At 38.3% G+C, this 26,139-nt stretch overlaps 1 protein-coding gene across 5 annotated transcripts in view; it reads right to left on the minus strand.

Annotated features, from left to right (window-relative positions):
• Positions 1–26,139, minus strand: part of LOC132154895 (disks large-associated protein 1-like) — a 141,852-nt gene that overhangs the window by 57,373 nt on the left and 58,340 nt on the right. The window lies entirely within an intron of this gene.

Genomic DNA, 26,139 nt, shown 5'->3' on the forward strand with positions numbered 1-26,139 from the left:
CAAGTTGAGCCTGATGGGACACAAGGCAGCGCCACGTCTACTGGGGCACTACTCCTACAACCTCTGATTTGAGTAAATTTCAATTTCCTTTTCATACAGATGTCTTTTCAGATGCTGTCAGAGCCCAGGCTTTCATCTAGGCTCTTCTTGGAAAGCTCACACCCAGTAATTGCCTGAACTATGTTCACAAAAATCAAGACTGATTGTCCTATTTATCAGTCAGGCTATCTACTGTAAGCAAAAATGAGCTGTGATAAACCCCTTCATCAGGTATGTGATGTGACTGAATCACTCACATCTTCGTCATTCCAATTTTGGGCTTTTTGCAAGGCATACAGCCAAATGTGGCTAACTGCAGATGGTGAGCATATCCTCATTCAGCCACACTAATTGCGTGATGTTGGATATGAAGAAGTACATTTGTTCTAAGAAAGAGAGAAAGAGAGAGAGCAGCAGAGAGAGTGAGAGAGAGCCAACCCTGTTATTAGAGAGGTTATTATTGGGCCTTGTGACAGTCTAATGGGAGGGGACTGTTGCAGCTTGGAGTGCAAAGCCACAGATCTCAAACACGTACATGCCACACACACACACAAACAGGAAGAGAGGAGCTCATGTACAGCAAATCTTTAGACACCCAATTGCAAAGCCACTGATTCACACATTACTGGGGTTTTACACTGGCGGCGTGGATGTCCTGTTGTGTCAGCGTCATCCACTTATTCATAACAACAGGAATTAACCAGATACACATCATCCATAGCTCATGAAAAAAAAAAAAATTAAAAATACATAAATAAATAAATAAACAACATTTGACCAAAAATTCAGTTTAAAGCAGTAATATTGTAAAATGGCAATACAATTTAAAATAACAGTTTTGTATTTTAAGGTATTTTAAAATTTATTCCAGCATCATTACTCCAGTCTCCAATGTCAGGATGATCTTTCAGAAATCATTCTAATATGCTGATTCGGTGCTTGAGAGACATATTATCAATGCTTAATTATTTTATAAGTTAAAAAAAAAAAGTTAAAAAAAATTAAAATAACTGGCATTTATAATTTGGAGCATTATAAATGACTTGACATTACTTTTGATCAGGTTAATGCATCACTGATGACTAAAAGTGTTCATTTCTATAAAATAAAAATAAAACTGTCCCTAAACTTGTGATCTTGTATACACATATTTAATTATATAAATTATTTATTAATTTGTTGTGCTGCATACCATAGAGATAGTTATTAAAATATATATTATTAATATAGTTATAATTCAATGTATAAATAAATATGTTATATTTTTCACTCAAAAGTTTCTAATCTCTAACTACAATTTAATAAATCTTTATTTGTCTAACATTCATGTCTGGCTCACATTTTTACAGTAGTACTTTGCAATATGTTTTACCAGTGCTGAAATGTCTAAGTGTGTGCACACCAGAATTTTACTCAACAAGCAAGAAAAGAGAACAGCCAAAAACAGAAGAGATCAGCAAAAAAGGTGATTTAATACTGTATTCTGCTTGTCCCAAATGTCTTTTGAGTTTGATTTGCTAAAGGCCAGCTTAACTCAGAAACACTGCATTCAGCACTCAGTTCTGAGCTTGATATCGATAATGAAACTAGTGCATACATGGTGCTCAGTAAAAAACTATTTTAGGGTGATACTAGATCAGTGCAAGTGTGCACGTTAGCCTCCATGAGAAACAGTTCTCCAACTGGCAGTTATTAATTACCACGATTTAATATTAACACTAACAATAGCTAACTAATGTATTACTTCTGCCGTAAACATTCATAGATTATAGGAAAGCACTTTGTGGAACATCCCATTAAATGTGCCCATATTTTACAGTGCATATAAAACTGACATATTAATGTCATATGCATCTTGATAAAGCCATTCCCATCAGTCGTCTCTGGAGAGATGCCAAATTAGAAAAACTTAACAGCTCCTGCGGCTCACTTCCTGGAATTGTATTCCGTCTGCAAGGGAAATAGGTCATTGTGAAAGGTGGAGTGTGGATTGGCCATGATGAGATTCCCTGTAAAAGCTTTCTAATGGAGACTAACACCTGCCACCTACCTTCCCCTAATGCTGGTGAATCCTCTACTGTGACGCCAGTGATTGCCAGTGCAGTGAAAAAAAAAAAAAAAGTCTTGCAACGTAAAAAAAAGAAATAAAAATTAAAATACGAAATCGCTCAAAAATGTTGAAAAGTTATCTTGAGAATAGATTGTGTCCCAGTACTATGTCATTATATTTATCATAGTCTACAGTATCAAGTGTTATTTTTTTATTTTTTATCTGGCTGCATCACTGGCTTGCACATTACAGAGTTTTGAAGATTACATATTAATAATTATCTTACTAACATATTAAATGATGTAATAATTTATTCAATAAACATATGACAAGTATTGCACATATGTGACTAGATAATATTTGGCATGAGTGTACTTTACCAGATCAAAATTGGCTGGCTTTCAGCTTTTAAAAAATAATGTGCTTCATATAATAATTATGTTCAATACAATTTCATGATGGTGATAACATCATGGTAACACTTTAGCTTAGGGACCAATTCTAATGATTACCTACTTGCTTATTAGCATGCATATTAAAAGCATATTGGCTATTTATCAGTAATTATGAAACACATATCTATGCCTTATTCTTCATGAACATATATCAGATGCCTTAATCATACCCCATACATAACAACTACCTTACTAACTATCAATAAACAGCAAATTAGGAGTTTATTGAATAAACGGAATCACAATACTACTCTATCATGGAAACCTGATTCTACTTTCTTCTATATGCTGGTCAAGCATAAGCACAGAACTTGCGATGGAATGTGTGGTGGGCCATATTTTTATGGGTGACAAAAACTATATTTCATTACTGCAGTCTTGCATGGGTAATGTCATCTGTCTTTTTTGTAAGTATTAATAAGACATGTTACACAGCATGAGTAATTAGTCTCTGAGGGAAAAGGGTCACCACACAGTGGCTGAACAGATGGAAAAACAAAAACATATATATACATACTGGAAAATTAAAGCAAGATAAACTACAGTTCTGAACTGTTACTCCAAACAGTTTCTTGTATCTTAGTGATGCTTGAAATCACAGCTGACTCTGAGCTCTCATACAGACAGCAGCTGTGACAGAATGGGATTACTATGATGAATTTGGAGGGTTTTCCCCCGATTTAATACTGTGGTTGTGGACATCCACAAGCATATGGACAGCCAACACGTTTTTTCTCCAGTTTCCAAACCACTTAGCAGTGAGGGAATAATTGCATAAAACATTCAGACCAGCATTCATAACATTTAAGCATTCTTGACACAAGAAAGTGCTGTACATAGATGTACTATACAATAGGTCAAATCTCTGTTGAAAATTATGACTGAAAGCACAGTGTTAATATCTTTCTCTCTGTTCCGCTTCAGGAGATGCGATCCATCACCACTTCTCTCCTGACTTCTTGACTCAAACCACAGAAAGATCCATGACCCCCATCTGCTCCTTACCAGCTACTTTTGTCTCCATCCATCCATCTCTCTACCAAGCTATTGCTTCCTACCCTACTCTGTTCAGCTGAAAGTCTTGGACGACTATGGCCTTCAAAAGCCCCAATCTTATAGTGCTTTCAGCAGGGAACTAGAGCCTTGATTGTCCTCAATTGTACATTTATCACTTACAGATAGATGGAGGTGCACATACCAAAATAAAGATGACCAACTTGAATGTACAGTACATGCTCACACAAACTACAGTCACACACACTCACGTGCCCATGCAGAGAATGATGAGCTGATAAAGAGCGATCTTGAGAGGTCAGAGCGATATTGATCCCAGTCCGGCGGTATACCACGTGATTGATAGCCTACCAAGGACCACAATAATACACTGAAATTTGATTAGTTCATAACACAATATCCATCTGACATTTATACATTGTTTAAAGAAAATGGATGAGCCTATGAGAACAAACGCGTTAGTTATGATCAATGATAATGCAAGAAAAAAAAAGGTTCATAATCTATGAACCTTCTGAGAAATTGCATTATATGTCTGGGCTATCCTGAGGTTTTGTCTGAGTTATTATGTCGAGAGAAAAGGATTTTAGGAGTGGCTGTAGTTGTATCAAGACTTGTGTAATTAGTTGGCACAGCTTAAGCTGGAGTGAGGATGGCCGGCTACTGAATCGATGCAACGGCCTATTGTGCATTTTGGTGATTCAAGAGCCTCTGTTTGCAGACTTCCTGCAAGCCAAAAATAAACTCAACTTGAATAGATTTCCTCTATTCCCACGCAGGAATCAGAGTAGCAGAGGGAATGAGATTGAGGAGAGAGAGGAGAAGGGGTGTAATGTTCATTAGCTGTCAGGAGGATCTTATTTTCATGGGCCTGCATTTCTTAAGATGGTAAAGGTCATGTGTCATTACTGGATATGACTCTGTAGACTATGGATTCACTTGTGGGTCATTTATATTGTACAAGTTATTTTAAGAATCATATTTAATGGATCCTCGAAGAACTCAGATGCATTGAGAGGTCAGGTTAGCAAAGCGTTCTTAACCCCCGCTGGCAGATAGCATAACTATACCTCCTAGTGAATCCACTTATTCAAAAGTAGTCATGTATTCTGATGGAATAACTTATTTTTTGCACGCAACATACCTGTACATACCTGTATACACACACAGACACACACAAATCTATTCTGGTCACTCCTTTTTATGTAATGAAAGTCAATGAGGAATTTAACAGTCAACCTTCAAAATTATTGGCATTATATTTCAAGCGCTCTGAAGCCATGCAATAATTTTTAACTGACTAAAAATCACTTAGAAGTCATAAGAGAAGCTGCAGTGTCCTTTTTGTTTTCCCCCTCAATGATTATATTTTTAATGAATCTAAATAATAATTAAACTACTAATAATCACTGACTCAAATTATCCACTGAAGAAGATGATTATTATGGGATTTAAATGCTGCCATGATTCAAAACTGAAAATACAGGTCTGAAAGGTTGAAACTAAGTGTTCGAAAACTCAAAATCTTACAAAAAAAAGTTTTGCAAGATCGAAAAATAATATTTGCAAGCTTGCAAAATGTAAAAAAAATAAAAATATCTCTGCAAACATTATGTTGTTTTTGAGATTTCCTTCTTCAGAACTGCAACATTTTTTTACGATGTTGCGCAAATAATTTTTCAGAGTTTCAAATTTGTCAGTGTTCTCCCACTGTATTAGATTGTTTTCCAGAATTGAAACCTTGTAAATGGTGATCTGAAAACTGGTGTGCGAATGTGTGAATTTTTTTTTTGAAACTCTGAAAACAGAGCTTTGCAAGCTTGCAAAGTGGTAAAAAAAATCACATCTCTTCAAACGTAATTTTGTTTTTGAGTTTTCCCTCTTCAGAAGTGCAACACTCTTTTTTATGGTGTTGTGCAATCATTTTTTCAGAGTTTCGAATTTGTCACTGTTCTCCCAGTGTATAGTTTGTTTTCAAGATTTGAAACCTTGTAAATAGTGATCTGAAAACTGGTGAGCGAATAGGTGAAAAAAAGTTTTGAAACTCTGAAAACCGAGGTTCGAAAGGGCGAAACTTATTACATTACATTACATTTGCACTCCTATTGCAGACTATTTTTTCAGAGCTGAGTTTACAACACCCACTTTGCGGAGATACGCACACACAGTTGCGAGCTCGCGTCTCACGTGATTTGTGGCAGTGTTGTCACGCAGCTCTGCTCTGAAACTCTGAAACTCAGACTGAACGAAAACCAAGCTTCGCAACCTCGCAAATAAAAAAAGCCTGGAGGGAGGGCCTTCTGCTCTTGGCCAATGCTTTGCTGTCTGCTGACGTACAGTCCAATCACAAGTCGTATTTACTGGAAAGGTGGGATTGACCGACTGCTCTGCCAATGACAAAAGCGCACAGGATACGCAAACAGAGGATGCACAGATTTCTGTCCACAAGGCGGTCCGTCAGCTCTATCCTCTCTCAATCACAAACAAGTCACAAACAGCGTATGTAAACTCAGGTAAACTCAGTGGCTACTGGCAATTGTATGGTGAATTTCAGCGACAAGTGGGTAAACCTTTATTTTAGAACTGGACCGGGACGGGACCGCCTTGTGGACAGAAATCTGTGCATCCTCTGTTTGCGTATCCTGTGCGCTTTTGTCATTGGCGGAGCAGTCGGTCAATCCCACCTTTCCAGTAAATACGACTTGTGATTGGACTGTACGTCAGCAGACAGCAAAGCATTGGCCAAGAGCAGAAGGCCCTCCCTCCAGGCTTTTTTTTATTTGTGAGGTTGCGAAGCTTCATTTTCGCTCAGTCTGAGTTTCAGAGTCTCAGAGCAGAGCTGCGTGACAACAATGCCACAAGTCACGTGAGACGCGAGCTCGCAACTCTGTGTGCGTATCTCCGCAAAGTGGGTGTTGTAAACTCAGCTCTGAAAAAATAGTCTGCAATAGGAGTGCAAATGTAATGTAATGTAATAAGTTTCGCCCTTTCGAACCTCAGTTTTCAGAGTTTCAAAACTTTTTTTCACCTATTCGCTCACCAGTTTTCAGATCACTATTTACAAGGTTTCAAATCTTGAAAACAAACTATACACTGGGAGAACAGTGACAAATTCGAAACTCTGAAAAAATGATTGCACAACACCATAAAAAAGAGTGTTGCACTTCTGAAGAGGGAAAACTCAAAAACAAAATTACGTTTGAAGAGATGTGATTTTTTTTTACCACTTTGCAAGCTTGCAAAGCTCTGTTTTCAGAGTTTCAAAAAAAAAATTCACACATTCGCACACCAGTTTTCAGATCACCATTTACAAGGTTTCAAACCTGGAAAACAATCTAATACAGTGGGAGAACACTGACAAATTTTAAAATCTGAAACATTGTAAAAAAATGTTGCAGTTCTGAAGAAGGAAATCTCAAAAACAACATAATGTTTGCAGAGATATTTTTATTTTTTTACATTTTGCAAGCTTGCAAATCTTATTTTTCGATCTTGCAAAACTTTTTTTGTAAGATTTTGAGTTTTCGAACACTTAGTTTCAACCTTTCAGACCTGTATTTTCAGTTTTGAATCATGGCAGCATTTAAATCCCATAGATTATCAGTAAAAATAATCCAAAAGTTTCTGAGGTATAGTTAACCCAAAAATGTAAATTCCATAATTATTTATTCAACCTCATATTTTGAAGAATGTTGGTAGTTGTGACGAGTGGGGCGGGGCCGAGGGACATGGGAGCGAGGCCGGGGGAGTGATTGGAGATGAACTACACCTGTTCGTCCCACCGGTCTCGAGGCCCATGGAGGAGATGGAAGGATATAAAACTGGAGCGACGACAGTGAAGGACGAGAGAGGACCAGGCCTGGGCTTTTAGTTGTGTTTTGGTTTTTATTTTATGCGCACCAGTCGCCCGTGAGGGGCTGGTGCGCTGTTTTGTGTTTATTTTGTTATTAAAATGTTTTTGATTGTCCGCCGGTTCCCGCCTCCTTCTTCCGGATGAATATGAAGGTTGATATCGGTACAGTGGTGCCGAAGCCCGGGAGAAGGAGGGACGCGCTGCTGAAGATCCCTCGCCGCTGTGGTGAATCCGCGGTGCCATCGAGCTGGCGAGGAGTGTGCCGCCATGGACGCTCGAGGCGGTGGACTGGAGCGAGTTGCCGGGGACGGGCGAGCTCGCTACCGGCCGCCCACGATGTGGAGAGACGGCTGCCGTCCGTGAGGGAGCGGAGGAGTCGGCGCCGTTCGCCAGGTGGCCGGAGCCTGCTGCCTCCGCCGGAACGGGGAGGAGCAGGGAACGGGGGACTCCTGCCGGCTGCCCAAAACCGGAGGAGCCGTCGCCGTCCACCGGGCGGCGGAGGAGTGTCGTGCCGTCCGCCGAGGGCCGTCCAGTGCCACCGCCAGGCACCGCGGAGGAGATCACCCAGCTGGTGGAGGGCCGAGCAGCGGTGCGTCTGGGAACCGGAATTATTATTATTATTTTTTTTTCCCTCTCTCCCCTCTCTCGTCTCTGTCGCTCCTCCTTCCATCTCCTTTTCTCTCGCCTCGCCTGTCCTACCCCCAGGTTCCCGCAGGTCCCCGGGAGCGGCCCCCCCGGAGGGAGGGGGGGGGGGGTAGAGCGCAGTCTCGGGAGTACCCCCCGGCCTGCGAGGGGCGATGGGGGTATGTGACGAGTGGGGCGGGGCCGAGGGACATGGGAGCGAGGCCGGGGGAGTGATTGGAGATGAACTACACCTGTTCGTCCCACCGGTCTCGAGGCCCATGGAGGAGATGGAAGGATATAAAACTGGAGCGACGACAGTGAAGGACGAGAGAGGACCAGGCCTGGGCTTTTAGTTGTGTTTTGGTTTTTATTTTATGCGCACCAGTCGTCCGTGAGGGGCTGGTGCGCTGTTTTGTGTTTATTTTGTTATTAAAATGTTTTTGATTGTCCGCCGGTTCCCGCCTCCTTCTTCCGGATGAATATGAAGGTTGATATCGTTACAGTAGTCAAAAAGTTTTGGTGACAACTGACTTCCATTAAGACATTTCTCAAAATAAATGTTATGTTCCACAGAAGAAAGAGAAAGTCATACAGATATGGAACAACATGAGGGTCAGTAAATGATTTTGTGAACTATCCCTTTAAATGTCAGGCTGCCAAAGCTACTGTATAGCTATAATTGGAATACAGTGCACAAGTCATATTGTTGACTTTTGATACTTTTATGGTGCTTCTGCATCTTTTTAAAGTTTAAAAGCTTCAGTCTTCATTCATTGAGATTTCATGAAAATAGAGTGACCAGTATACTGTAGAAAATGTTTTCTGTGTTCCTCAGGAGAAATAACACATGGTTGAAACAACATGATAGTTGTATATCATGGCTGAAATTCCATTGCTTTAAGGAGCTATTTCTACCTTATTTGACTCATTAAATATGAAACAATATTTTTGACTTAAAATCAATTAATTGAGATGTTACTGTCAAACTAAGCTGCCGGAAGGGACACGGGACACGGGCAGGATAATGAGGAACAGACAGGTGTGGGGAATCAATTAATAATCAAACTAAACAAAGATAGGAAACAGACCAAATAAGGCAAAACAGGAACGGACACACATGACAACCAGTCCAATCCTGACAAATTTGACAGGGTGCGTCCTTTCACTATAGGCAACAACAGGAGGAGGCATAGAAGGGAGCTTGGGAGGAGGCTCCGGTGGAGGACGGACCCCCGGGAAGGGGCTGGCAGACAGAGACGACGGAGGGAGGAGCTGACGGAGGAAGGAGCCAGGTAGGAGACAGTAGGAGCTTGGAGCAGGAGAAGTTTAGCTGGACCCAGGCCACAGCCATAATGATGGCCCAAGGTGGAGCCGATGGTGGGAGGAGCCATGGAGGAGGAATGGCCAGGGGGCCGCCAACTCCAGGGGGCCAACCAACGTTGGCGGAGGAGGTGGAGGCGAAGAGCCAACGAGGATCTGGGGGGCCAGGGTGGAGTGGAGATCCAGAGATCCACGGCGGAGCCAGAGCGACTGAGGATCAAGGTGGAGATGGCGGGAGGAAGGAGTCCAATGGAGCTGGTGGGACGGAGCAACTAGGCGCAGCCAGTAGAGAGGAGTCCAGATGCGATCGCAGGTCGGTGCCCGACCAAGGCGGAGTCAAAGGGACGAGGAAGCGTGGTGGAGCTGATGGATAAAAGGGTGACAGTGGAGGCAAGGGAGCAAGGAGCTGAGGTGGAGTCGCTCTGAGATGGAGGTGAGGGAGACTCCGACCACAGCGATGCTGGAGGATGGCAGTCCTGCGGGGCTCGCACCGCATAGATGGTGGACTGAGGGCAAGCAGAGGGGCTGCCAGATCACAGCAGTGGAATAAGCAGGAGAGGGTGGGAAGGCAGGAATTTTGGAGGAGCGGCCACTGGAGGGAACATTCTGGGAGCTGGCACTGTAGGACACGTTCTAGGAGCTGGCACTGGAGGACACATTCAAGGAGCAGGCACTGGAGGACACATTCAAGGAGCAGGCACTGGAGGACACATTCTAGGAATGGGCACTGGAGGATCGGAAGCCCCCTCAGGGCTGGATGAGGAAACCAAGGACAAAGGAGGGCTGGAAGGGAGCAGCGGAGAAGACGAAGAGAGGAGAGGGGGCAGTTCAACCTCCAGTTCCAATTCCCAATCAATAGGATCCTCCTCCTTATTTTGGCCCTTTTGGTGTTCCATAGTCTGCTTACCCTCAGCCGTGGTGCAGGGGGCGGAGCTCCACGCCGCGCTCACACGTCCACTGTCACCGGTTCTCGCACCTGGTCTGACGGGTAGGCATCTGGCTCTCCGTCATCGGTGGGCTCGGGCTAATGCTCTGTACCGTGGGGAGATGGTGAGCTGGGCTCTGGGTCGAGAGACGATCCGGCGAGATCCTCCACGGGGCAGATGGTAAGAGGCGACCAGTTTCTCGCCAGGTATGGTCAGGAACAGACAGGTGTGGGGAATCAATTAATAATCAAACTAAACAAGGACAGAAAACAGACCAAATAAGGCAAAACAAGAACTGACACACCGGTCCAATCCTGACAGTTACCACATGAAACAAATTTTAAGGTTATCTTACAAATAATTTTTAAAGTGTACATTACATATTAGACCTTGCTTATAATCTGGCTAGGGTTTACTGCATCATGTGGGTATTTTAAGCCTTTCATATTGACTCTCACTGCTCCATGTGGCCTCAAATAAACCCAGATACATGACTTGACCCTTTTATGTTCACAGGTCAGATTTCTAAACTTAAATAGGCACAGAAAAATATCAAAAGATTCCATACAGTTCAGTAATACAACATGTGGTTGTCTTTAGTTCTGAATTCAGTGTGTATGTGCACAAATACATTCTGTTCCAGAAATATCTCAAAAGATGAGGGGTGAATGTCACCATGGTAACAGCTGGTTTTAATATAAATTGCTGCAGTCCTTCTACAAAACATTTTAAAAGCTTCTTTTAAAAAAACTTGGGCATGGCTCCATGAAATGTACCAGGCACTGGCCTCTGGGAAAACACCAATGAACAAGCAAAATAACATTTAATATTAAAATTAAATTGAGTTGAACCTAAATTGACCTCTAAAGGACTGATAAATCTGAGACAACTGTAGCAGAAATAAAGGCACACACATAATTACAAAATATTATAGAGAACATGTAAATGATTATGTATGTCAAAATGATCAGCAGTTTTAAAGAAAATCTTTCCCAAGTATTGAATGAAACTGCAGTGAAAAAGAAAGTATACAGAGGTAATTATGTAAAAATGTTAGTTACAAATAAGAGTCCTTTCATTTATAGCTGAATGATTTCAATGTCATGTCTGCAAAACATTGGCATTAGCTGATTAAAACAAGTTATCCGGAAAATTGCATTGCAAAGATTCCATCACAAGGACAGTAGCAGCTGTGGGAAATAAGGGCTTGTATTTAGAGAGTATATAGAAAGCAACTGTGGGATCAGGTTGATGGCTTCAGATCAGTTTTCATCTTTATTTTGTAGTGTACATCTTTAATATTTTGAGGGGGTTAGAATTACCAGATGAGTATAATAAAGGTACTTAAAAAAATACAAATTCTTCCGTAAATAGTTTGGAATCAATGCACTGTCAATCCAGTTAAAGCACCCCATTATGCCATTTTTAAGGTTGCTAATGTTTTAGTCTCCTAAAACAGGGTTTACCTGCATGCAAGGTCAAAAAACATGTTAGTTTCTAGATTAGATTTCAAGTTAGATTTAGTTTTACCTCATTTCTAAATGATTCGTAAACGACTTGCGTAAAGTAGTTCAAAGACTCTGTCTCTCTAAACCCCTCCTTTCCGTGAGTGCTCACTGCTGTGATTGGTCAGATGGCGCAGTTCTTTGTGATTGGTCCAGAGCCGTAGAGAAATTTGGCTCTGGATTGGTCTACCATGTGCAGTGCGTGTCAGAAACGAAACACAAATTGCAATTTGCGCAATTTGCAATCCTGTAGACTTGTCAATACATTGAAAAGATGGTATTGATTGTATTCGAGCTGGAGTCTGATGACGAAATGGTTCAACTGAATGATTGACAAGAGACTGATTCTCAAGCACGACTGAAGCAGGAAGTTTCTCAGTGGTATGTGACAAGTTTTAACACGTTTATGGTAATTATAAGATGTGATAAAACAAATTTACTATGACAGCGTAGGATACAGTGTCTTCTCGACATGATGTTAACCACATGGAAATGTTACTGTTTGTGGGCGGGCAAGTTGGTGACGTAGAACGTGGGCGGACATTATGCAAATGTGTTACTTTGTGACGTAGAGCCAAAATATTTCTGATGACTCGTTTAGGCGATTGTGAGCCAACTCTTTTTTTCTGATAGACAATAACTTTATATAGTCGGCTTCACAACTTTGCAGATAGTTTATGTTCACATACAGCTACATGATACACTGCATGAAATGTAATATTCAAAAAGGCATAATGGGGCATTTTAAAGAGGGATGGATGGATTTTTATATATTTTTTTTTTTGTATTCTGAATGGCATTTACTACACAGTGACAAAGAAAAGCACTTCTAGAATGCGTTAAATGTAAATGCAAAAAAAAGGTTTTGACATGTTGTTTTAAGTCATGTCCGAGTATGTCCACTATTCCTTATATAGAACTATATTTCTTATTAATTTGGTAGATTTTTTAATTTCTATTGAACAATTTAATTCTCTATATTGTTAACAATTTTATATCAACAATGTACTCTGAGCTATAGCAAACAACTGATATGCACAACAAAATAATAATAATTTGCAATTTAGATGCTGCCAAGCACAATTTTTTTTTACATGACTGGGTTGGGTAATTAGAGCTCTAACATAATGTACAGTCCATATATTTATAGTGTAGCTGCCATGAGCAACAGACAGATAAAGACTTTGGGTGCAATACATACAGTACGTGCTTATAGAAATAAGAAAATCATAGTTTCACAGCACAACAATAAAGCTGTCATCCCTGTGACTTTTATGAAGTGATAATTCTATTCCAAATTTTGCTTGAGATAGCATTTTTTTAACATAAAAAAACACTTTATTTCTAATTTACAGTATACAAATGTACTTTATCAAACTGGAAAAGACACATATTTCACAGAATAACCCTTCAACTACTGTACCAATTACCACGTTCACAGCGCTGTAATTCACAGCCTACCCCTTTAATTCACAGATTGTATTTAATACTTTATTATTTGATAATTATCTGTGCTCATTCAATCCAGTCCAATTCTGACAGGGTCAAATGTTTACTTAGCTATTTATTAATTGACCAAACTTATGATGATATAAGTTGACAAATAACAGCATAGTTTGTAATATGATATGTATAATATGTACTACGAGTAGGAGTGTAACGATTCACTCGTTTTCTCAATGAATCGATTACAAACCCTGACGATTCATATGCATCAATGTTGAAACATGATTTTTGAATCATGAATCGCCGATCTCGGACAGTAATGGATTCAAAATGCTAAGAATCGTGAATTATGATTCTGAATGAATTGCGATTTCTGAATAGCGATTCAATGCTTTCAAAATACATACACATTAAATTACTACACGCACAAATGAATGGAAACCTTGAAGAGTGTTCATGAATCGTGCCTCTAATCTGTCCTTCACGCGCTCCACTGTTTACCACCCGAGACTGTAACAGGATTGCGCTCGCGCTCCATTCGTCTCTGACGCAGATGACATGCGATCTATAGGACTCATGGCCAGTATTACTAAAAGTGAAGTAGCTTTACTTTTCTGTAATTTGTCAATGGCTCTCTGCTTCTTACCGACGGCGTTACCTGAGCAGTCGAAAGCTGTATTTACTGCATGGATGGAGCAGAAATGTTAGTGTCTAAATCATACGCACAGTTCCACTGAATGATAAATGTGTTTTATCAATGCTGTTGAACCGAATGTACGAAGGAAATTGTTAAAATAACCACAGCATTAACAATGACCTTGAAATAAGAGTGCAAGGTTTATCTGATAATCAGAAGCATGAACATAGCATTTGTACCTTTAGCAAACAGACATCTGGTGCGTTTTCTCTCAGAATCATCATTCGCTGATGGAGAGGAAAAGTTAAATAGCTTCTATAGTATTTTATTTTGTAAAAATGAGATAAAGAAGTTCACACTGAAAGAAAAGTGATCTCGCTCTCATAGATGTGCCTGGCTATATCTGCAGCTAAACTGAATAAAAGCAGAATGAACCAATGAAACATTAAGAAAAACCCACAATTAATACAATTGATGATTGATGCAGTGCTAATTGACAATTGACAGTGCTAATTGAATTATAATTTATTACAGTACAGAAACTATGCAGAAAATTAAAATAATTGCTAATTAAATTGTAGCCTAGTATATAAAACATCATAAAATTGCCATTAGGAAAAAATATTGATTACAAATGATTGATTATTGTCGAGCAGTGTATTTGATTTCTTACAGATAATTAAAAGTAATAAAAAGAGAATTCCTTGTAAAAAATAAAAATATAAATTATAATAATTATGATAATACATACACTACATATACATAAATTGTATTTGACATTTCTGTCACTTTTGAAATGATGGCTATGCCCCTGGTGTGACAAAATGTTAGCCTATACATAATACTCTTAAAGCTCTTTTTTTAAATCTTGGCTTACATACATTTTTACGTATGCCATGTCATGTCATCGCACCATTATACTGGCATCTAACAATGGACAAACCTATGGTTCTCTAACCATAAAGGCAGGTGTTTAATTTGCCCCCATGACTAAGCATTTAAAGAATTTAGAGGAAACATTTAAATAATCCTGTGAATGCACTTAAAGAATGCAGAATCGAATAGTTATAATCGAATCAAATCTTATTGTGAATCGAATTGTATTGTTCTAAATTTGCAAAAATCATTCTTAAATCGAATCGAAAACCTATGAATCGTGAATCGAATCAAATCGCTGCCTTCCCAAAGATTCACAGCCCTAACTACGAGGCTTTTAAATCACAGTGCAGTGTGAGATACAGAGTAATCTGCAACAGGTTTGCTATTGTACGTTCTCTGAATTGCAGGTCATTATGGTCATCTGGCTTTAATTGTTTCATATGGCTCCATAACGTCACCTTTTATTTAGTGTAGTAAGCGATGAGCTCTCTTAAGCAGTGTGAATGTTCTAAAGGAAAGGGCACACCACTGGGTTTTCAGACTGCCAAATGACCTTTTAATGACAGAGCAAGCATTTGAATGAAGATAATTAAAAGCTATTGGATTGGATTTCTAAGCAACTATGTGGAGTGATAAAAGAGATTATGTTGCTAAATCAGGACAAAACCCCCAGTGGTATGGTAGGTATTTGTCCAGTGGGTTCCATCTTTTAAATGCAAGCACTTGTGAAAACCATCCAGGATAACCGTTGTACATGCTGTACTGCGTGTACTAAATTAATAGAACATACTTCTATTAAAGGGATAGTTCACCCAAAAATGAATTTGATGTTTATTTGCTTACCCCAGGGCATCCAAGATGTAGGTGACTTTGTTTCTTCAGTAGAACACAAACCAAGATTTTCAGCTCAAACCGTTGCAGTCTATCAGTCTTATAATGTAAGTGGATGGGAATCACAGCTAAAACATACAATAAAACAACAACAAAAAAATACAATAAAAAATACACAAAAAAAAACATATTAAACCCTGTGACTCGTGATGATACAATGATGTGTAAAGACAAAAAACGATCGCTCTGTGAAAGAAACTGAACAGTATTTATATAGTTTTTTACCTTTGATTCATGCATTGTCGAAACTGTTAGAACTCTCTTGAGCATGTCCTCCTGTGCGCCTTCTCAGCAGCAGGCGCGTGAGGTGTCTTCTTTTTCTTCTTGCTTTATAGCGGATCGCAGACTTATAAGTGCATTACCGCCACCTATCTCTCAAATGGACAATTGACACTCTATCTACAATCTCAATTAAGAGTGTCAATTGTCCACTTGAGAGATAGATGGCGGTAATGCATTTATAAGCCTGCAATCTGCCATAAATCATGAAGAAGGAGAAGAAGACACCTCACAAGCAGGCTGTGTCGAGGACGCACTCATATAGTTCAGACAGTTCAGGCACTGCAGTGCATCAGAGGTAAAAAAAAATATATAAATATTGCTCAGTTTCTTGCACAGACCGATCATTTTGTGCCTTTACACATCAATGCATCGTCACGATCTGCAGGTTTTAATTTGGTTTTGTTTGTGATAATGAGAGTAAACCACCTGTACTGTACAAGTCCAAGTACAAATACTGTGACTTCCAAATATACCATGACAACCAGAATCTTAATATAGAGTAATTTTAAAGCCATTAAAAGAAGCATAGATGCACAGATTCAAAATATAGAGATGATTTATTGTTAATATATTGTCAATATATTTAGTCTTCCAATACTGAATTGTTATAGTCTCAACTGTCACAGCCTTAATTCTACCCTCCTGAGACCTTCTGTCTTCAGTAGATGACATTATATTTAATATTTTAGTGAATGACTTACAGTACATGTCACAGTTTTAAGTCTTGGTGTCCCATAGAGAGCACTTTCAGGAATTTTCAGAGATACCAAATGTTTGAAAGTTTAACCATGATCACTCCCTCTCCTTGGTTTTTAAAAATGGCTGACATTAATTTGGTGATAAAATGTAACACTTTTATAGAAATATGATAACATTATTTAAATCTGACAATTTTTTTAACTGTTTGTCAAAAATTGACATCTCAAAAATGTTATTTATTTATTTTTATTTTTAATTTTTTTTTAATTTTTTTTAATCAAAATATGACTTTCTGTTACAAAACAGGGTATCGATTTCAGGCCCTCTATAGAGGACACCAGGACTAAAAGCATGTTTATTATGCATTGGGAGACACAACAAATAAATAGGGAAATGCATTATCTTTCAATATACCAATGAAATATTATATATTATCATAAAAATCTTACCAATTATTACTCCCATTATTACACTTCTTTTATTCATAACATTTTGCCCCAAGAACACATAAATATGCAAAATCAATCACATTATATACATTGTATATAATGGGAAAATGGCCATTTTGCTCAGATTCTGCATAAAGCAAAATGGTATATCAAATCATCCTGTTATATCTTTTAGGGCTGTCACTTTTGTGAAAAAATCATTTTCGATTTTTAAGACATAAGTGTTCATTGAATCGATTGTAAAATCGATTTTCCATGTCTAAAAAAAGACATTTCCCTTTTCAACGTCAAATAACGGACGAATGTAAAGAGAGCGCTGGAAACGCACAAGTCAGCAATATTTCTTATTTATTGGCATGAAGTTTCGTGCAGAGTAACAAACAGCAACAGGAGTGCAACATTCTCGAAAAAATATATATGCAGAGAGGATGGCTGCCATAACAAAAGAAAAACATCACTGCAGGCTTCAACCCGGCTGCATTTATGATTTAGGCAATTCAAAAATCTCCAAGATTATTTTAAATAATGATTCAATCCATTTCAAACAACTGTTGACAAAGAAGACACGCTCCGACCGCACTGATGTCCCAGGGACACTCAGGTACAGCTGCGCAAGGTGAGGGTATTACTGCCAATTTTCCACCACAAAAGCCGGTCGCTGTCAGCTTGCAATGGTCCTTTTCATAACTCAGAATCTCCTGTAACTAGATGAGCGAATGAGGCGAATTCGCGTCTACCGCGCCGCGAGACCTCCAGACGCGCGTAAACGCGTCTTTACATTGACTTAACATTGAAATCATTCGCGCCAGACGCTCTATTCGTGTTTGGTGTGAACGCAGAGGTCGCTTTCAACGTCACTGGGTCTTACAGGCGCGTAAAATTGCTGGTATTTTCTGTCTAGCTTTCGCAAGGCATACAGCAATTTCGGAATTCTTTATTTTCTTTTTCTGCTTGTTTGTGAGTTTTGTTACATCTATATTTTTTAATTGTTTAATTATTTTAAAATTAATAGTGTACATATTTGGTTAAAATCGATTCCCTATTTTCATTTTCGAAACTTTTTTTGGTTGGTCCGATCGATTGTGCAATCGATTTTCGTACTAAAAGTGACAGCCCTAATATCTTTCATAACATTGTTGAGAATCATCTTTATACAAAGTTTGTTATAAAACAAAATTCCTGAAACCTAAAAATGTGTTGATGATTCATTGTTATTGCCTATTCATGTTCATTCATGTCTTTTTAGTATTTATTTTTTCTTAAAATTTGAGTCCTGGTGTCCCTTACAGAGAACATAGCATAACATATCTATAAAATATATTTTTTATTATTATTATTAATTCTCTAAACAATGTAATGACATGAAAAAATACTACATTCTCAAAACTTTTTTTTCTGGGTCTCAGGAGGCTAGACTTTTTCGAGATTTTTGAATGAAGAGGTGACCAAATTCAAATATTTTAAATGTATTACCACAGAGGTTTAACAGGAATTTAAGTTGCCTGGTTTCATGTGTGCAGGCTTGTCATATCTTCTCTATTTTTTTTTTCCATTTCACCCTGAAATACGTCTTTAGCCACTTTCCTCTCATCCTTCCCTTCATCAATAGTGCTGAGCAAGCAAATAGCATAGGCAACCATCAAGAAAAGGAAGACAGTGCATGAATGTTTCAAAGACACACTAACACAGGTCTCACTAATACCGCCAAAAATGTAAAAATTTGTCTTCAAACTATTTTATCATATTAACTGCTATTTTTTCTGAAAAAAAGTGATTTCCATGAGAGTTGTTTAAAGTCAGTGCAGATGTTACCTGTCAACACACATCCTCCACTGATTAGTCACTCATCCCACAGGGCTTAAGCATTTTCTCTAGGCCCAGCATACGTTACACTACTCCTTTTTTTTCTTTCAATCAAGCTGTGATTACAGACTGGGAACTACAAACCACAAAGACCTCTCTCTAGCCAATCAACAGAAAACTCAAGTTTGAGTTTTCTCAAGTAAAGAAAGACATGTCAACAGAAACACAGGTGTAAGGTGCCGGCAGCCATATCACCCTGGAGCCCAAGACCGGATGCCCACTGAAGCTAAGCAGGGCTGAGCCTGGTCAGTACCTGGACGGGAGACCTCCTGAGAAAACTAGGTTGCTGCTGGAAGAGGTGCTAGTGAGGCCAGTAGGGGGTGCTCACCCTGTGGTCTGTGTGGGTCCTAGCGCCCCAGTGTAGTGATGGGGATACTATACTGTCAACAAGCACCGTCCTTCAAAAGAGACGTTAAACCGAGGTCCTGACTCTCTTTGGTCAGTAAAAATCCCAGGATGTCTCTCGAAAAGAGTAGAGGTGTGACCTCGGCATCCTGGCCAAATTCGCCCATTGGCCTCTGACCACCATGGCCTCCTAACAATCCCCATATCTGCTGATTGGCTTCATCACGCTGTCTCCTCTCCACCAGTAAGCTGGTGTGTGGTGGGCGTTCTGGCGCACTATGGCTGCCGTCGCATCATCCAGGTGGATGCTGCACACTGGTGGTGGATGAGGAGATTCCCCCTGACTATGTAAGTGCCTAGAAAAGCGCTATATAAATGTAATGAATTATTATTATTATTATTAAAGGTGGCCGCAAACACATAAATATTTCAAGTAATTCAAGTAGATATTCATAGAAAAAGATACGTCACATTTAATTGTTTAAATACCGTCCCTAAATTCAGACAGATCTCAATAGCATGTTTTTGCATGTTATAACTCCCCTACTCAAAAAGGAAGTCTCAGGTGTTAATGTCAGCAAGCAGATAAGTATTGATATAAAGGCTATTTGTGTGCAGGCTGATCAAACAGTGGGATTCACCCATGCTTTGGCAGCTATACAATTCACAAACACACATAAACACAGGAAACAACTCTAGGCTAAATGCCAGTCTGCTACTTTTAATGTATATACACAAACCAGCATTGTGTCCCAATCTTATTTAGCTAATCTAGTTTATCCAGCTAGACATTAAATCAAATAGCTTCACCAGAAGGAATGTCAGTCCATGAGTTAGACTAGCATTAAACCAGCATAAACAAGCCTGGGCCAGCACTGAAATTCATACTAAGGTTTTTAATGCTTAAGTCTGACAGTCTCTTTAGACAAAATGCATGGCTACTTTTGACTGACTGACTGAAAAGGATGCTTTTTGGGCCCAGATGGTGGACAATACATTTCCTAGCAGGGACTAACCTGACCATGGTAACTAGCCAAATTCTGATCCAGTAATGAGAAGGAAGTGCCTTTCATTATAAGCTTCATTTTCATCTCAAATCATTCAAGACTATGCTGGAAAGATCAGTTTCTTTGCTGAGGGCTTGTAGTGAGAAACCATGGCAGCTGGAAATGAATGCAGCATCTGTATTAACAGTATTTATTATTTTATATATATATTTTTTTTCTTCTCCAATTTGCAATACAACTCTGTTGCATTTGCAAACATGCTAGTAAAAAATATTGTGTAATTTTATTTACATCTCTATCTCACTCTGTCAAAATGATCTGAATGCACCTGATGTCATAATTATGACTTCCCAACTTGTAAATATGAACTGGATTTGAATGATAATTTGAATGCACCATAAGATAAGCTTAATTGTAATTTGCATCTAATACATAGGGATGGTCATTATTGCAAAATAAACCAGACAAGATCATCAGGATCCAAATGCAAAGCAGACGGGTCTTTTATGATCCTTAAGGGGTTCATTTTATAATAAAGCTGGCTGACTGCACATGTTCATGCTTAATACACTGCAACTTATATAAATAAAATGGGCATGATTTATTGATTTGACTTGAAAATATATTAGTGTGTTAGAAGAAAGTCTATGGAGTGATACAGCGTAGGAAATTTGTTTCCAGGGACAACAGGCAAGTCTACAGTTTAGCGTCATTATACACAAATATCTGCTTGCAGAATGCCACAATTGGCCGATCAAAATCACCATTCCATAGAGTCTGCATGACTGCATATGGTGGCTTTCCTGAGGAAACTATGTTGAGTAATGCTGTTTATACTCTTACATCAATCTCAATCTCACATACATTTTTTCAGCTGCTGTGCACAATAAATCACAGAGAGGGGGAAGGAAAGGCATCTGTAACGCAGTTTTAATGGGATCAAAAGGTTAGCAAGCACTGGCTCATTATGTCACACATCGGGCAGTATGCAGACATCCATTATGTATCAGCACATGAAAACGAGGAAATGTAAAGTAAAAGAAGAGTTAAGGGAGGAGAAATGTCAGAAAGCTGAGCCACAGGCTGCATCCTCCAGTCTGCCTGGGATACGTCAGAGTGTGCAAGTTTGTGTGAGCGAGTGTGTATGTATGTCTGTGTGTCTTTGGGAGAAAAGAAGCACATTCCCACCCACCCAATCCCATGATTCAACCGAGCCTGCACCAGGCGTGGGCTTGAGAGCGAGATGACAGAGAAAGAGTTCTCTTTCAGAGAAAGCGAGAGAGGAGAGACATGCAGAGTGAGAAGCAAGCATAGGAGATGCAATAAGAGTGAGAGGGTGTTTCTTTATCCACTCCTCACCACTATGTTGCAATGTTCCTTTCAGCTGGTGTTCAGGCGATGTTTTGAGGATAAAGACTGCTGGGCCGAGTAAAGGGCGAGTTGTGCAGGTTTTAGTTGTTTTTGCTCCTGATGGTTTCAGCTCGTCAGGACATGTCTTATTTCCACTTGTCAATGCTTTTCTTTCCAAAATCTGGGTTTAACTGAGGTACTTACAATGGAAGTGAATAAATTATATAAATAGCATTTTACAGTACATTCATTTTATAGTGATATATTTATTTTAAACTGAAATTATATTCCACAATATTGCTAGTTTTAAATGGTGATTTGAACAGCTTTACAGCTCAAATTTTACGTTTTAACAGAACAATTAATTTGCTTTTATACAATTAAAAGATTAACATTTCTGTTTTTTTTTTATAAAATAAATAGTTGTTGTGTTAACACTGTGGTTTGAGCTTAACTTTTATTGAACCCGGAATATTCCTTTAAATAAAAACAAATATCTTAAAACAAGAAATATGTGCAATGATTGAGGAAACCAGACTGATTCAGTTATTCAAGTGTGGGCCTATTACAATTACACTAAAATCCATGTCGTTTAACAGATTTGCAAGAGCACAAGATGACAGGAAGACAGGTCTCTTTCTGATATACTACTGGTTTTACATCAGTCCTAGTCAGGTGTCCCCATAGATCACTGTAAGATCACTACTCTTCACATCTTTTTGTCAATCACTGCATACAGGTCTGGATCAAAGGATTATTGGCCCCTGGGGCACAAATGTCACCTAACCCACCAATGATGCCACATGACACCACACAGCTGTTGCTACACAGAGCCGCTGTTAACCGACAAGCTGCGCAAATCCATGCTGATAATAAAGTAATAATGTAGTAACAGCTGCTCAATGTGAAATCACACACCTGATGGAATTTACCACTGATTAGAGAACCGGGTTTACTGACGAGATGCACATTAATTATTGGCCGATATTTATAAATTATCATACACACCTAATATATTTATATGTTATTAGGAACTTCTACATAATGGAATTTTAGGTTTTTAAGATAGTCTGGCGCTCACTGTTTTTACCAGATGGAAAAATAAATAAATACATACATTTGGGTGAACTAAAGATATCCAAGATCTCTACTGAAATGTAATGTATTGAAATCTTAAAATAATGTATAAGTACCCCTCTGATCTTTTTCAGATGCAGAGCATCTTAGGTAAGTGGCTGTTATCATTTATGAACAGAACAAAAATTTTTGCCAAAAAAAACAAAAAACAATATGTACACTATATGCCTTTTTTTATTCTATCTGACAGCAAAATTAATAAAATAAAATTGGAGAATTTGCCACACATGCCTTGTTTGTAATCCTGCCATCATTGCAAATAATTAAAATCAGACTCTCACAGTTCAAGGACAGTACTGATGTAAACTCCCACAGGTTACATGAGGGAGTGCACCTTCAGCTGGGGAAATGTCTTGCACATGTAGCTAGCATTAGCCACTTGCATTTTACATGAAATGCATTCTTCAGGCTATGACGGTCTCATTAAAATGTGCATCTCTCTCTCTCTCTCTCACACACACACACACACACACACACGCACACACAGAGACAAATAATTGAAAAGAGAAACAAGCAAACAAATATCAAACAAATGCACTCTTCACATTTTCCTGATGCAAATGTCTTCTGTTAATGTTTAGTTCCTTCAGTTGGATGACTTGGGGGAACATAATTGTTAATGCAATTTGCATTAACAGATGCAAACTACATTATAAAACTGTAAAGTCATCTAGAAAATCTAACATAAAGCTGATGGAATGAGATGTACATGAGCATCTTAAAATTTAGTAAAATGTTGTGAATTTTACAGAGAATGATGTTTGAAATTTGTTTAGCTAATTCTACATCTATGTCAACTATGTTACACAAATGTAAATTTATAATGAGACACAGTCACCAAAGAAATTCATACTAAGTTACTGTATATTGCATCTCTAACAGTCCTTGCCACCATGGACAGCTCCCACATTCATAAAGACACCAGACTCTAACTTCAGCACCCTGGACAGCTCCCCTAATATACAGTAAACGAGGTCCTGCTCTGGACTACTGTAGCTCGGCACCCTTGTTTAGCACAATTTCCTTCACAGGGTGCTAAAATGACACCCTCTGTTGAATCCAACAGTAACAGCGTTGTGAAACACTCTCATCTATTTGCACTTTCACACTTAAAAAAAGTCTCTGCTCTCTTGTCTTTGGGGAGGAACTGCTGTTTTAATATGTTTTGTAATTTCTTATTTGTCTCTCGAATGTATTCTAGAATACAATAGAATAGGTTAGAATAGAATAAAAGAAAAGAAAAACAAAATAAAATACATATTTTTGCTACATACCAGTATTTTTATGATTACAATAAACTTAAACAATATGATAACAAAGACCAGTGTGCAACATAAAACAGTTTAACAAACTGTTTTTGTACTGTCTGCAAAAATAACTGGAAAGCCCCAACTTATATTGAAAATAAGGTGTATACAACCAGAGCTGTTAATACTGTTCTGTTCAGCTGTCATTAAATCCGTCCAATCGATTTCTACAAAAATGGACATGAAAAGGCTACAACAGACCATCAAGATGATTACTGGTGCCCCTCAGCAATACTGTGAAATTTTATTAACATTTTAAAATGACTTCTTTTGTACGATAAAATCTAATGTATTAATGTGATGCAAAGTTGAGTGTTCAGTGTAAAATGATCACACACCATTCTAATATATTTACAAATCATTCAGTCACAATTTATTTTAAGGTCCAATTCTTGCTTTTAACTAACCATTACCTACAACTCCTGCCTCGGTAAACTCCTAATTACTGCTTATTCATAATTAGTAAGGTAGTTGTTAAGTTTAGGTATTGGGTAATAATAGGGATGAAGAATATGGTCATTCAGAATATGTGCTTTAATAAGCATCCAATATGTTAATAATAGGCATGCTAATAAGCAACTAGTTAATAGTGAGAATTGGTTCCTATACTAAAGTGTTACCAATCATTCTTAAATTCTAATATGCTGATTTGGTTCTCAAAGTAGTAAAATACAGTACATTTTAATATACAATAGTGTATAATATTTGGTAACACTTTAGATTAGGGAACACTTTTCACTATACATTTCTTATTAGCATGCGTATTACTAGCATATTGGCCAATTATTAGTATTTATATAATGCCTTGTTCTGCATGAGCATATTCTAGATTCCTTAACCTCACCCAAAAAGTACAACAACTAACTTACTACAAATACGCTGTAATTAGGAATTTATTGAGGTAAGAACTCTTAGTTAGTAGTGAATGTGTTCCATAATCTAAAGTGTTACTTTATTTTCAATACTGTGTCTAGAGGTTTTCTCTGTACGTAAGTAAAAAAAAAACTTAAGCCTATACTTGCCAAATAAAGCTTCTGATTCTGAGAAAGAGGATGTGCTCATAGCACTCGTGTCTCACATGTGAGCACTGAATCAGTGATGCTAGTAACTACTAGCTGGACTCACACGTGTGTTTGTAGGTCAGAGGTAATGGTGGGGAAAGGAATTTTTTTGCTGCGAGACATTGGGGTTTCATGGAATGCACAACCATTTTTCATCCAAGGAGATATTTCTGGTGCCATGTAGCAAAGGATCTGACATGAGATGCTAAGACACAGGATATGCTCAATAAGACAGTACCATGTCAATATGAAGTCAACACGTGCCATTAAAAATATAACAATGAGTGTGAATCATCACAAGGCACAATTTTCCATTTAGGTGCTTATGGCAGGAAGGAAATACATTAGGTCTGTTACAAAACCTAGTGAGCCGCCTCGCTCGCCTACATACACAGCTGCCGTCTATGACAGAATCCAAACTGAAATAGATCTTCTTAAGTGACTGATTTGGAACACTCTACATAGGCAGCAACTCATACATGTGCGTCATACATGTAGTGCTCCTCATGTAAAGTGCAAGAGAGATTTCACTCACAGTTGATTTAAATACGGTTGATGACAGAGGAACAACACACAAAAATATACATACACTACCATTCAAAAGTTTGTGGTCAGTAAAAAAGTTTTTTGAAAGAAGTCTGTTATGATCACCAAGGCTGCATTTATAAAAAAAATACAGTAATATTGGGAAATATTAATAAAATGTAAAGGTTTCACTTTAATATATATAAAAATTTAATTTATCACATTTTAATTTATTAAAATGAATTTTGAGGCTGAATTTTCAGCAGCCATTACTTAATGATTCTTCATTCTAATATGCTGATTTGGTCCTCAAAAAAACATTTATTATTATTACCAATGTTGAAAATATAAATTTTCATAAATAGAAAGTACTTTTTTTATAACATTATAAGTCTCTTTACTATCACTTTTGATCAATTTAATGTGTCCTTCCTAAAAAAAAAGTAGGGATACACTAATCTGATACGAAGTATTG

This window comes from Carassius carassius, chromosome 12 (genome assembly GCF_963082965.1).
Source record: "Carassius carassius chromosome 12, fCarCar2.1, whole genome shotgun sequence".
In the NCBI taxonomy this organism is placed as follows: domain Eukaryota; kingdom Metazoa; phylum Chordata; class Actinopteri; order Cypriniformes; family Cyprinidae; genus Carassius; species Carassius carassius.